The sequence below is a fragment of the Alnus glutinosa genome, chromosome 1 (genome assembly GCF_958979055.1).
Source record: "Alnus glutinosa chromosome 1, dhAlnGlut1.1, whole genome shotgun sequence".
In the NCBI taxonomy this organism is placed as follows: Eukaryota; Viridiplantae; Streptophyta; class Magnoliopsida; order Fagales; family Betulaceae; genus Alnus; species Alnus glutinosa.
This window is the reverse complement of record NC_084886.1, coordinates 30,840,234-30,856,107: the sequence shown is the minus strand read 5'-3', so window position 1 is coordinate 30,856,107 and position 15,874 is coordinate 30,840,234.

Genomic DNA, 15,874 nt, shown 5'->3' with positions numbered 1-15,874 from the left:
TTCTATGATTATGTGAATGATTGTTATACAACAGTTTTAATTGATATATGATCAAGAGGATTAGATAGGCCATGCCTAGGAAAGACGGATTGTACTACACCCTAGTTTAGTGTAATTTAGGTAGACAGTTCGTACCAACCAGAGATGATTATACTATTCCATTGATTGTATGTATCCTATTAAAGACGTAGCTAATCCATACCTAGGGAAGACGGGTCGTACGACATCTTAGTGGTTAGGTGGACGGTCCATGCCAACCAAAGATGGATTATACTTATTCTTTAGAGGTAATTTCTTGACTACTCGAGTGAGACGAGCCCTATATCATGCATAGTATGAATTTCCCTTGTTAATTTATGATTGACCATTGTTATGCTGTGAGTGGTGAAATCAATCCCCTATTCTTTATCTCATCCCTACTTTATTTAAATTTATGTCTTTTACTTTTATGCATTTATTTTTAGAAAACAAAAATCAACAATCTTTTCTTTAGTTATTTTTAATCTTCATAAACTTGATAACAATACCCCTGCAGTCCTTGAGGTTCGACACCCTCTTTATAGCCTTATCCTACAAGGATTCGTTCTATTGCGAGTGGTTAATTATTATTGATATATATTGGTAAACAAAAGACCACATCATACTCCAACCAAATACCAGTCAAGTGCAACATATTGTTGTAAAAATATAAACCAAGAATGAAACAACAAGTTTATATTTTTACAACAATGGAGAAGATAAACCTAGAAAGAGATCATGTACCCTGCCATGATGGAGGACTCGAGCGCACATGGCCTGTGGAACCTTTGAAGCTGACTCATTTAGTCAAAACATGTGGGATCCGCCAAGCCAATGGAATCCACATCATTGATGCGCTCAGTGCTCTCTAACCCTTAAGTTTAAATTTGAAACACCAATCTTTTCTTCACTTGGACCAAAGAGAATAAATTTTACCTACTGAAAGGTAATTCCGAATGTCCACATATCGAGGTAGATCCCTCTAAGTATTCTCAAATAGTTTCTCATCCGAAATGGAATTATGACCTGGAGTAAAATGAGGAGAATACTCAAGGAAGTTTTCTACCTTGATGGTCTCTTTTTGCTCTTCTAACAGCCCTAACAAACTACTTTCCTCGCCTCATTTTAAGTCAGAAGCAATAATGATTGGGAGAGTGTTATCTATCTCTAAAAATAAAAATTTTAGATTACCTGGAATAGGGGATTGGGGTTCATATGGCGTCTCGAGAATAAGAGTGGATGATGAAGGAGCCTTAATACTCACTTCCTCTCCTTTTGCCCAATGTAAAGCTTTTCAGGCCTCACCTCCTTCCTATTTTCCACATGAGTTTCGACCACTTTTCCATTCTTCAGTGTGGTGATGGCTTGCTCATAATAAGAAGTACTCTCATCCACCATGTATTATTGTTGAGGCTAGTAGATGGGAGATGGCTCCTCTTCGTGAGCTTCTATCTTGGCAATGGATTCAGAGTGAAAGTCCATTGTCTGACCCAGTGTAATACCCGAGAAAGACACCCCACTTAAGTTATTAAAATATGTGCATAAATATAAGATTTAAGAATTGCTTTTAGTCTAATAGAATTATGTAGTTATGCATGTAGAAAGTTGGATCAGTAAAGCGAAGTCAATCGAGCGACTTTCTGGTCGATCGAGCAATTATAGGTCGATGTCGATCGATCGACTAAGTTTCGATCGAGCGATTTTATCCAGTGCGACGCAGCTTACGGGTAAACAGCAGAAAAGTGATTTTTACCTTTGATTTTGAACCCATTGCTTATGGACAGTTCCAGATGATTGAAACTTATTTAGTTAGACTAAGTTAGCTTAGTTTGGTTGAAATTGAACTAGATATGGTGGTACAATTTAATCATGACTCAAGATATGGAAGAAAATCTAATCTTGGATATTAGATGATCTTGCATGGATATTTCTCTCTCTTGCTGCCAAAGATCCGACCCTTGGAAGGATTTGTGCTGGATTGATCTCAGCCCTTCGTGGTTATTATATACAGCTTGCATGGGATACCAAAAATCAGCCTAAACTTCCCCATACCACTCACGTAAGCTCCCCTCCCCTTCACTGTTTTGGTACTGAATCTCCCATGGAAAAATCTCTCTCATTCTTCTGTGGAAGCCAGCACCTATAGCCAGAAATAAAGCCTTAAATCTCCTCTTGTTTCTCAACAAAACACCAATAATCAACATCAGAAACCTCTCTCAAATTCTAGCTCGAAAGCCAGCAGCTTCCAACTCATTTCAAGCACTTTGCTTTGGAGTTAGACCTCCTTCTTCCATCCAATCTGTTGGGTGCGAATCTTGGTAAGTGAATCTTCCTTTCTACTCTCTAAAATTCAGTATGTGTTCCCAAGAATCATGGGTAATTTCTCCTCTTGAAAGAATTACACTCATGAAGCTTTAAACAAGCAAGATAGTAGCTTTGCTTTAATACTTTTGTGTGGAAGTGAGCTGTTGAAATATGGGTGTATTGATTTATGAAAAGGAAGGTGTGTGTGTGTGTGTGTGTGTTGTGTGCTGGAATTCCCTGCATGAATCAGAATATTAAAGTATGAACTAGTAAGTACGTGTAAATGGTATATGGCTAATGCATGTGTGTGTGGAAAGTATTATTTTGGCTACATAAGGGTATGAAATGAGAGTTGTATATATATATATATATATATCAACATACTAGTGGAGTTAATGGCTAGTAAAAAGGGATGTTTTAGTTTCATTATTCAATAACCTAAGATGGCATTCAATATCTTGATTAAGAGAACAAAAAACGGAAGTATTAGGACAACGGTTAAAATGATACTTTAAGAATAAATATAGTGAACATATTTGTAGCATCATTTCACTAATTTAGTATTACCATATGATTGGAATTATGCAGTTATAGAGAAAGACTTTTGGAGCAGAAACTAGTAAGTATCTCTATACTTACTGAGGACGAAGCTGGTTGATTTTCCTATAATATTATGTTTACTGTTTTATTTACTTGCTTGCGCATGTGATTTTGCATATTTTATTATTTCTAACAACCTGTCTAATAACAAGCTGTTGGATCAAGATCCACGGTGGGTATGCGAGGCTTCACATGAGTTCCAAGGTTCTCAGTGAATGAGGAGATACCTGAAAAGAATAATAAATACAAAAACTGGTGTACCAAGGTCACCAGGGAAACCAAGGTTTCCAAGAGCCAAGGCTCCCAAAGATTATAATTAAAAGTTAAGTGAGGAAACCAAGGTTTCAAATAACACGCTAACCGTGCCAAGGCCAACAAAGTAGTGGAAAAAGGGAAATACTTAAAACTCTACACTTAAGACTGTCATTGCCCTATGATTACATTTATGTTCATTTTATGTTTATGACTCGCGATCATGGATTATATTTTGTATATACATGTGATTAAATGGCCATTGCATTATGTTGCATTAACTAAATAAATCAGCACTCATATTATTATTGGAAACAGCGGACTTACTTTAGTGTTTATGTTGTTTTCTTCTCTTTGTATGGTACTTGTAATGGTTCAGGCTATGAAGAAGAAGAGGATTATCAGGACTATCCCGACACATAGATGATTCCTGGTTCAGTTTTGTAAGGCTGGATAGCCTATATTTTGGGACTACCCTGTTATAGTCCATTAGCCTAACTTAAAACAATATTTATAATTCTCTGGTTATATATATAGATTTTGGCTTGTATAATTATTTAGCCCTGTGTGGCATGACTGGTATTACTGTCTGTATAATTAAGCTGACTGGCTCATTATATATATATATTTTCAGGTATTTCAGTAGTAGCTCTAAGGTGTCAACCTATTCCCAATTCATATTATATTTATTCCGTTGCCAATAATTACCTCTGATAAGTTAGTAATGTCTTGTTGAAATTCGAAAATTTTCACTGACGCTTTTTGTAAAAGCGGGGCGTTACACCCAGAGAGGTCATTGTCTGATCCATCTTGCTCATAAGTTTCAACATTTGATCCTAAAAGTGAGAATTCGACCAAGGAGATTGTCTGGCCTGAGATTGCTGTTGTGGAGTTGCTTGATATTGAGGGGAATATGATTGATCATTGAACTGCGGATATGCCTGATAGTAGAATTCATGAAATTGTGGAGCATAATTTTCAGGAGCTTGAGCTTACCACGAGATATTAGATTGGTTGCTCCATGCCGGGTTATAGGAATCAGAGTAAGGGTCATTCCTCGGTCTAGAGAACAGTGTGTTCATTTGCTCATAAGAATAGTTAGAAAATTGTCCGGTAGTAGGGCAATCTCTGACAAGGTAATAAGGACTATAGCAATATGAACACGGTCCATGGGGTGTTGGAATGCCTCCCCTACATGAAGTAAATTGACAAAAATAAAAAAATAAAAGAAAAAAAATAAAAATAAATTTAAAGAAACCAAAATTAAAATAAAAATAGAAAAGAATCAAATTAATTCAATCTTTAAAAATTAATAACATAACTGTTTGCAGTCCTTGGTAACAGTGCCAAAAATTGATGTGGTCTTTTGTTTAACAAAATATATCAATAATAAAATAACCACTCGCAATAGGACAAATTCTTGTAGGATAGAGCTATATTGAGGGTGTCGAACCTCAAGGACATGGAAGAATTACTATCAAGTTTTTCAAGATTAAATATAACTTAATTAAAAGAATTTTAATTTGATTTTGTTTATAACTAAGTTAAATGCATAAAACTAAAGACATAAAAATAAAGAATTATAGTGATGACAGAAAGAATAGGGGGTTCATTTCACCACTCATTGCATAACAATGGTCAATCATAAATTAACAAGGGAAATTCATACTATGCATGATATAAGGTTCGTCTCACTTGAGTAGTCAAGAAAATGTCATCATTAAAGAATAAGTATAACCCATCTTCGGTTGGCACAGACCGTCCACCTAACCACTAAGATACGGTACGACCCGTTTTCCCTAGGTATGGATTAGCTACGTCTTTAAAAGGATACACATAATCAATGGAATAGTATAACCCATCTTTGGTTGGTATGAATTGTCTACCTAAATTACACTAAACTAGGGTGTAGTACAATCCGTCTTCCCTAGGCATGGCCTAACCCTCTTGATCAAATGTCAATTAAAAAGTTGTATAACAATCATTCATATAATCATAGAAAATATGAATGATTGAGTTCAATCAATATAAAAGACTTTCTAAGACAAGATAAGAAATTCATAATGATTGAATATAAACATTAAGATCAATTCTCACAATTATATAACCATCATGCATATAGAAAAACTCAATTTAAAATACAATTAAACCATTGTTACTTGGAAAGAGCTACATCAACACCCTATTACGAATTTAGCCGCTCATCGTGGTACTGGGATGGCCTCCTGCTATGTTCTTCTGCTCTTCAACTTGTCAAGCTCCTAAGAAGAATTTTCTGTTTAAAGCTAAGCACACCTTCTCTTGAAGCTTAAGGGTTTATTTATAGGGAGCAAACAAGCCCTAAAAGCCCTAGGAATTTCAGAAAAATCGTACTTGAGTCTTCTACTCAAATTAGGAAGCAATCCTAGTACAAATCGGAATAGGATTCGTCCATATTTGCGGTCATTTATTGCGGGGCAATTTTGGCATAGTAAATATCAGAATTGTGAAAAACTTATTTCAAACATATTTGTTTCAATTGTTATTAGCTTTCAATGCCACCAATTTCATAGCAATCCAAGACTAGAGCAGAAAGTTATGATAAAAAATACTGAGATGTGTGTAGAATCCAAATTTGAATCCAATCCGATTTTGACTCTTATTGGAGAAAATTCCGATTTAATCATTTCCTTGATTTGATTAAACTTAATTACATCTTCTAGGTCTTCTTAAAGTGTGCTTTAAGCCCAAAATCAATAGAATTAATTGTATGTTTATTTAAAACCTAAAAACAATAAAACAACACAAAATCAAATGCTAAGGAATTGACATATGCAAGTTAAGGAGTTTGAATGTGCAACATTCGACACTTATCAGTCACCATTGTGGATTTCTTTTTTGCAAGAAACAATTTATCATTCCTACAGACGGCACTAAAATGTTGACGCATTTTTCCTCTAGGTGATGTGTTACTTCATGATTCGTTTTGTTATTCGCCTTCTCTTCGTAATTTGCGAAATAATAAAGTACTGCGTCGGGCGGGAGGGGGGTGCTAACAATCCCACTCTGATGCCTAAGTCAGTAGGCAATTTCAGGGTGTATTGAGTGTAATTCTAAAGAGAGTGTGTTGGATGATACCTGGTGTTCTTCTGTATTTATAGAGGTTCTAAGGCAGTTAGACTGCTCTGAGGATATCGGTTTTCTAAGGATTTGCGGTTGAAGGTGATGTGATCTTGGGCATACAGATCTTCCGGGATCCATAACCCACTGAAGCGGCTTCTGTCGCATGAGTCAGAGCGGGATACGTGATTCGTATCCCTTGAAATCAGATCGATTTCATGATATCCGTGGTCTCGGATATTGTGTGATATCCGGGCCGTTCTGCCTAGTCAGGTGGGCCGATTGGGCCCAAAAAATTGTGATGGGCTTGATAAACCAAAGGGAATGATAATTTCCCCAACAAATATCATTCATAATATAATATCAATTAAACGATTAAATTTATTGTTTTCTTAATCAGTTAAAGCTTTTTGAATAAGTAATGATTTAACATGATATCATTTATCCATTCATGCCATATTATTTCATATGATGATCACTTCTTAAAGTGAGACAACAAATAAGATATGCTACTTTTCACATTCATTTTACTCTAACTGACATGAATGTTTTAAGTGGTTATTATTTTTGTAATTTTTTTTTTTTAGATGAATAAGCATTTCATAGAAGAAAACTCAAAGAGAAATACACTCTAGTAGCTATTAGCTAGATCATGTTACAATAAGCAACTCACCTAAACAACAGCTCAACCCAAAAGAGCTAACCTTTCACTCTCCAACCAACCATTACTCAGCAAAGTTTGAGCAAAAAACAACTGCATCTGAACAAATTTTACATAAACAAACTGCAACAAATTTAATCAAAAAGCAAAGAACAAAGCATCACTAGATCAACCAAACTTAGCAATCTATGCTTCAGGCTATTACCAGCAAACAGGTGTAACAATTTCTTCACCATCAAAGGCGAGAAAATGACAAAACAAAGAGCCTAAACTCCTCTCAAATCATCGAAAGATATTCTCAAGCAGATTCCATCTTCTACAGGTTTCTTCATTCTCCTTTCTTCTAAAAAATCTACCTTTATCCATGATTCTCATTCTAACATCCCAGCAAATTTGTTGAACGAGTTGTTCTTTAGTATGTATGTGGTTGCCATGTCTAATGTTATTCTTTTCCTTCCATAGAATATTTTGTTTTTTTGTTTTTTTGTTTTTAAGTAACTAAAATGAAAAGTCATTTAAAATACGATACATCAACCGATATAAAATGAATATAAATATAATAAATGACTGTGAAAATTAACATTACTCAAATGAGAGAGCTAATTTATAGTAAGTCCCACGAAATGTAATCCAAGAATTCTGTAAGCTACATTATTGGCAACCTCTTATTTTTGTTTGAAAAAAAATACAATTTAGCCCCCAAAACTACCACCCTTTCTTCGGATGGCTCCCAAAACTACCAAGGCTTGCATTCTGGCCCACAAACTATCAAAACCTTTGAAAAAGGCCAAGTTTGGTGAAATATCCCCATAATATTCTTGCCACGTGTCATTTTTCAATTAAAAAATAATTATAAAAAAATTCAAAAAAATTTAAAACAATAAAAACTAAAAAATACTAAATTTTTTTATTTTTATAAAATAGAAAAAAAAGATGGGTGTTTGGGGTGGCATTATTTCTCAACCGTGACTCGATATTCTCGACACCCCCTTCGGTCACTGTTCGTTTGCAATGCCGTGATGACCAATTTTATAGCCCAGCTCGACGAGTTCTGATTCGCAATCATCAGCTCGTTGATCTAGGCCGAGCTCAAGCTCGCCCTGCTCTATAAAATATTCTCTACCTGAGAGAAAAGCTTGTGATCCTTGAGCCCAAGGTAGTTATTGACCAACGTTTTGAATGCTAAAAAATCACAGAGAGGAAAATGGATATGAACATCAACAAACAAATTCACGGCCGTTGATTTCTCCGACAGAAACTGATCGAGGTCTTCCACAACGATGATGGACTTGCTCATCGTTTGTATCAAAACAAAATTAAGATTGGAATCATTCATAACCTTCGAAAGATCAATATCATAGACATCAAAGGATAGGAAATTAGCCATGTCCGTGCTTAGAGGGGAGGGGATGAGTTCACTGAGTTGCAGGCGTGCATCATGCCCAACAACGATGCTGGAAAGAAGCAGTACGTCCTCCAGTCAATCGCAATATTTTTTTAAAAGTAAACAATAAAATTTTGGTTTTTTTTTTTTAGTTTTAATTTAAAAAAAAATATTTTGAATATTTTATTATTTCTTTAATTGAAAAATGACACATAGCAAGGGTAGTATGGGGATATTTCGCCAAAAGGTGCATTTTTAAAGGTTTTTGGTAGTTTGGGGGCCCAGAGTGCAAGTCTTAATAGTTTGAGAAGCCATCCGAAGAAAGTGTGGTAGTTTTGAGGGGTTAAATTGTATTTTTCCCTTTTTCTTTCTACTCACATGAACAAATGTAAGATACATAGACAAAAGTGAGTAACCACACTCAAATTTTACTCACTCAAAAAGGGGCTTAAAAAAAACAAAAAAAAAAAACAAGTAATTGAAAAAGAAAAGGAAAGTGAATGAGGAAACAAAAAAGAGCAATTGAAGACCAGAAGAATTGGTAGAAGACTGACTGAGTAGCCCCCTCTCCAACCCCCCAACCCCCTAAGTCTTTCCCTTCATGTTTGTAACAGGTTTTTGGGTTTTGGGAATTTTTAGGAAGAAACAGAGAATTGTAAGAGAGAAGATAAGATGTAATGGATTCGAGAAATGGAATAATACTGAATTTTACTGAATTATAGTGATAAATTGGCAATTTTGAGGATGCCAGAGCCTCAAAGACACATCAATTCACTATCCAAAAGCTTGCATCAGTCTATTACCCGCTGGACTGATATACTGTCCATTAGGTATTACAAAACACATAAGTAAATGAATAAAACGACTAACCCCTACTGAAATCATAAAACGACATCAACTAATATATAAAACGCAAGAGGGCCGAATTCCTTAAAACACAGCCGTTTAGACTTTGAAGAAGGCTGAACCCAGCTGGCCTGCACCTCCTCTAAACTCCCCTCTCTTGCTGCCACGTACCCCCTTATCTTTTGAACTCAACTGACACTTTTCACCTCGCCCACAAAGTGGGGGTAGGCGTTCTTCAGAGCATAAAACTCCTCCCAAGTTGCATAATCGGCAATTTGGCCCTCCCAACGGATGAGGAGTTCGATGAGAGGGCGATTGTCCCGCGGTCATGAATGACGGTCGAGCACCTTTATGGGTTCCAGCTGGAAAACTCCATGGGAATCAACTGGAGGAAGTTTCGGCACGAGGGAGATAGTGGATCCCAACTTCGGTTTCAACTGAGAGACATGGAAAATGGGGTGGACGTGGGATTCCTTTGGCAGATCGAGTTCATAGGCCACAGTGGTCTGCCGGTAGGGTTGGAGGCATAGGTAAACCTTTTGACCTAGCTCAAAATTTCTTTCTGTCCCTTTGATGTCTGCATATTTTTTCATGCGTTGTTGGGCCTACTTGAGATTGTGATTGAGAATGGAGAGGATTTGCTCCCTATTGCGGAGGACCTCATCCATTACTTGTACTCGGGTCGTACCCTGAATGTAGCTCAGGAGTCTAGGTGGAACAACACCATAGACCACTTCGAAAGATGTCAAATTGGTGGAAGTGTGCCAAGAAGTATTACAGCAATACTCGGCCCAGGGTAACCAATAGGACCAGTTCTTAGGGCTATCTTAAGTAGTTCTCCGAGGCCTTGTTGACAATCTTAGTTTGGCCATCTGTCTGAGGATGGTAACTGGTACTGAGTTTTAGGGTAGTGCCTTGTAGCCGAAATAGTTCACTCCAGAAGGTATTGATGAAGGTAGTGTCTTTGTTTGAGACAATGGAATTTGGCATTCCATGTAGCTTAAAGACATTAGCAATAAAAAGTTGAGCTATTTTGGCTGCTGAGCAAGGGTGAGCTAAGGATATGAAATGGGCATATTTTGACAAGCGATCAACCACCATATGATAATGGCAGTCTCTCCACAAAATCCATATAAATATCGGTCCAAACCCTAGAGGGAATTGGAAGTGGTTGTAGCAAGCTCGCAGGGAAGAGATTATCATGGTTGTTTTGTTGGCATGTGTCACACTCCTTGATGAAGTTTTTGATATCCCGACGCATACCTTGCCAATAGACTTCCCTTTTAGCCCGATGTAGGGTTTTCTCATATCCCGAGTGCCCAGCCATAGGATCATAATGGACATAGAGTAAAACCTAGTCCTTCAGTTGTGGGGAATCACCCAACTCAATTTTGTTTTTATATAAAAGAATGCCATCCCGGAGAGAATACCTGCGGGTACTGTAACGCCCAAGAAAAATAAACTACTTAAAATAAAAATGTATTGATATGTTAGATAAATAAAAGTTTAGTTAATGTGTATATATATATATATATATATATATATATATATATATATATCTTTTGATAAACGTGAATACACACGTGTGAATACTAGACTTAATTGATCTACATATATAGGTGTGTTTAATTAAATCATGTATGAAGTGTTAACTATTATGTATTATATATATATAAGTGTGGCACCCGAATGCTAAGGAGCATAGACATATTGAAGTTAGTTTTTGAGCAATTTGTATCCCTGTGAGTAGACTCAGGTGAGCACAAACTATTAAGGTATTTTATATGAGAGAATTATAATCATAGATACAATAAAACTAAGCTTAAATAGAATCAAACCCAGCCCATGCTATGGTCACAACAGGAGCATGAACCGGGATTAATTAGTGAAGAATACAAGAAGTAGCCGACTTGGAGTTACTGAGAGAACAGTGTGCATAACGTGTAAGAGATTTTTGTTAAGTGCTCATCATTGTTCAACCTGATATTTTGGGATTAATTCATGAATCTAAATTCACGTATGCAAAGTTTAGTTATGTTAGAACCAGAAATTTGATAGTTAGTTGAGTTAGTTGTAGTTTAAATTGTAGTTAGAAGGGATAAGAGATATTTAGGAAAACTAATGATTTTTTTTTTGTCCTTCAAAGCTAGCACCATAACACTTGTGTTTCCCCTGTTCGTGGATGATTATGTTTGTATTAATCTAAATCATTCAAGTCATCTAGAACATTGGAAGTAAGCTTCCGCTATTTTTAGAAAAACCATCAACCAGAACTCCTTCCTCTTGTGACACAATTTCTGCAACTTTCCAATTCCCTTTGTTAACACAGAAAATCAGAGAAGCAATCTTCCTTCTCTTTACCTCACCATCAAGTAGAAATTAGGAATGATCCAGAAAAAGTTACTCTAACCATTCCACTGTGTCTTACGGTTTACCATAGAAAAACAAAAAATGAAGTTCAGTTTTGGTTCCTTTCCCTATTGATTCGGTCAGTAGCTTTTGGAGACAGAAAAATATCTCAGTTCAAACTATCAAACTAGCCTCTAACCTTTGGACTGCAGCGTTTCATCAAAGGAGAATTTCTTTCCTAACAATATGCAGTAAGTTTCCTCCTTGCTTGGTAAAATAGAGGAATTTTCTCTCTTTTACATCATGGAATTTTGTTCTCATTTTTCTTCTGTTATTCGGTCATTAGAGACTCAAATTCGGTTGACAGCAACAGAGAAGGAATAAGTGCAGCACTTATTTCATCCTAGAAGGAAACCGGTAAGCTTCCTAAAACAGAAAAAAAAAAAAAAAAAAAAAAAAAAAAAAAAAACATGATATGTATATGTAGATAAATGTTTAGGTGGAAGAGTAATAGGTATGTTTTGTTGTATATGTATATATATGTGTATATACAACAGATTTGGAAAGAGAAGGAGATGATGTGTGTGTGCGCGCTGTGATAAAACAGAACTAGTGTGCTGTAATGGACCGAAACATGTAAGTGTGTGTGTGAGTTGGAAAGTATGAAAGAGTGATAGGTGTGTGTTATATTTAATGGACGTGTGTAGTATGCTGAAACAGGAACATATAAGTGCTAGGATAAAACAGAAACAGGTGTGCTTTCATGAAATAAAAACATGTGAGAATAACTAGAAAAGTGTGTGTGTGTGTGTGCATGTAAGGTGAACATGTGGGCCTGTTTTTGGGTGAACATATGCTATTGGTGTTTGATAAAATGTGTGAGTGTGTTTAGTGTTGGCATGACAAGTGAATGTGTGTGAGTATGAGTAGCAGTGGGTGAATCAGTGTTAGTGCACAGAAAATGCGTGGCAAACCGTGAAAATGAGGGAGTTCACATGTGGCACCTCTAGGCTCTAAATGGTATGTAAATAAATATGTATATACAAGTATGGTAATCTATAAGGTTATATATGTATCTATATGTATATGCCTAATTACATGTGTGACGAAAACAAGAAATATATGTCCTGAATATATATATTTTGAAAAGGGAATTATTTAATTGGAAAAATATGTATGTGTCCTTATCTAAATGGTATAAAAGATGAGGATAAGGTTGTAAATATAAAATGTAGCTATTGTAATATCCGAACAAATAATGGTTCCATTTAATAAAGGACTAGAAGAGATAGTGGTAAATGATAATTTTCTTAACACTATTTGCTAATCTAGTATTTTATGAATATAATCCTACAGTTGATATTTTTGTGGACCCCGTTAAAGCAAAGGACTGTAAGTATAAATTACTTACTGAGGGGTAGTACTGGATTTCAATAGTGTTGTGTTTATGTTTTATTTTAATTGGATGCGTGTGAATGATTATTGCATACTGTTAATAATCGACCTATTAATATTAGGAGTCAACGTCTCCCAAAGGTTCAGGATGGGAATAGTGCGTGAAACCAAAAACCCTAATAATTAATATTGGAGTCAACGTCTCTCAAAGTGCTAGTAGAGTAAAGTGGGACGTACTCTGCTAGTGTGAAAATAAGCTAATCAAAACGTAATGTAGAGGGGACGGCCTCGAGAAAGACGTTAATCGAGTGACGGCTCTAAACGAGTGGAGTGCAATGACTATATTGAACTATTAGAACTTTGCATAGAAAACTGTCATCATCTCATCATTATGTTATCTTTGTCCTTAAATAATGCATAATCCATTGATTTTGTAGAATGACAGTTAGCTCACTTATGTAAATATGGGGTTGTGGTTATAACCACCATCTCATAGATGATTGTGTAAGTACTGACATTGATGACTATCAAAATTATCAGGATCCTTGTGATGATCCTGATTTCATAGTTGAGACTGTCTAGTGTCTCCCATTTTTGTGATGGACTTGCTGAATAGTCTATCTTTTATGCTAATGTTAGGGCTTTCTTTATGTACTTCCTAAATAACTTATGTAGTATTTTATGGTTTGTAATATGACAATAGTTATGTAGGATTCGTGCCGTATGTGGCTCTTGTGTGATCGCTTTTGTGTGTAATTATTTGTAAGACTCTTTTATTATTTTAATGCAATTTGAGGTATTTCAATCAAAGCTCTAAATGTGTTAAAATGGAATTGTTCCTGTTGGTTTTAAAGAAAAAAAAAAGATATTCGTGTTTTTTTCGCTGCAAAATTTATCGTCTCTGAAGTAGTAATGACACATAATTATCCTGATATAATTACTTACGCCTTTTGTAAAAAGCGGGTCGTTACAGTATTGTATCAGAGCAGTTGGCTCTGAGTGCCTTGAAGACCAACCATTAGGAGTCATAGGAGCTTTAAAATATAAAACTAACTTTGTTTGAAATTATAAATAATATACTAATTCAAGATGTGTGATAGTTGATAGATGGAGAACAAATATAATAATACCCTAAAAAAGTAAAATTGTTAAACTTACCTTGTTTGAAGTATATGTGATAAATACTAATGCAAATTCTTTTAAGTTCTATGTTGGTTTGTACAAATATGTGATGAATTCCATTAGTGCTTAGAGAGCTATATTGTGAGATTATTGAGCTGAGTTGATCTCTCTGAAGCCGTTGCTGTGTGTGTTGTTGCTGCACTTAAACTGAAGTCTATCTTAGGGTTGGCCATAAGGTAAAGGATTCCATTGAAGACTCCTTCAGGTAGGAGACTTGGTTAGGAGGCGTTCGTGTTGGGTTACACGTATGGGAGCAAGGTACGACCACTGCATCAGGGGTATGTAATGTTACTACTTTATATCTAGTCTTGTCTTCTGAATAGTGGATATCCTGGGTTTGGCTGCAAGTATCACTTCGTTAACAAAAATCTTGTGTTATTTTATTTCCACATTATTTTGTTAACACATTGTACACACTTGTACACTTGCTTTATATTAGAAGTCAATTTCCATTTTTCATTCTATTAGTTCAAATTATCATGTACGTGTGTAATAAATGTTTTGGTGAACAGCATCATGCCTCCTAAACGTCGACCTCCATGTGATATCAATCATGAGACAAATCATCATGATGATGAGGGTGGGGAGTTTCAACCTCCGCCTCCACCTCCACTATTTCATGATGGAATCCATCCAGCTTTGGAGCAATTCATGACCGAAACCACTAGGCAGTTCATTGAAGCGGTTTCAAGAATCCCACGGCCTATAGAACGAGTCGAACACCTGGGGTGTTCCATTTGAGATTTCTCAAGCCACCACTTCTGAGCATTAGATGGTAATGAAGGACCCAATGCAGCGGAAGCATGGCTTACAGATATCAGTATGCAGTTTGACACCCTCAACTGTACTGATGAACAGAAGGTGCGGTATATAAGGCTGAATCTGACGGGCGAGGTCGAACAGTGGTGAAATTCAAAGAAGATATTGTTATCGAGACCGAGGAACAAAATCGCCATTTCTTGGGAAACGTTCCAGACAGAATATAATAGGTGCTTTTTCCCAAGGGCTTAGAGGTAGCTTTAGGCCATCAAATTCCAGAACCTTGTTCAGGGCAGCATGTCGGTGGAACAATATTCTGCGAGGTTCATGGAGTTGGCTAGGTTTGCCCTCAATCTGATTCCAGATGAAGAATCCAAGGCGGAGCGCTTTGAGAACGGCCTGAACCCTCGAGTCAAGGAGCGGGTCCTTTGCCATGAAATAAAAGATTATGCTAGACTGGTAAAAGTCGAATCTCTCGCTGAAAGAGGGATTCGTGAATTGGCAGCAGCCTACGACATGAAGAGGCAGTCAAAGCAACAGACCTCGTACCCTGCAAAAAGGTTAGCAGTGGGAAGGAACTCCAAGCCTTCCGTAAGGAAGAGCTTTCCACCTGCACCTAGAAGTCAGTAGACCCCCTGTACCAAATGTGGTAAGGCGCACGGAGGGGATTGTCGATCGGGAAGCGCGAGTTGTTTCAAATGCAGGAAGACCGGACACTTCATCAGAGATTGCCCTATGAACACCGCCAATGGATCAAGGTCACAGGGAGGAAGATCTCAACAGCATAACCCTGCCCAAGCCCGAGTATATTCACTAACTCCTGGTGGAGTCGATGATGAAGAAGGATTTGCATAAATGGTGACAGGTACCGTCCCTTTGTTCGGTAGTCTAGCATGCATTCTTTTTGACTCTGAAGCTACACATTCATTCATATCATCCACATATGTTAAGCTTTGCGATATTAACACCCATCCCCTAGAACAAAATATAAATGTGGTCACTTCTGTTGGTGATGTAATAACCTG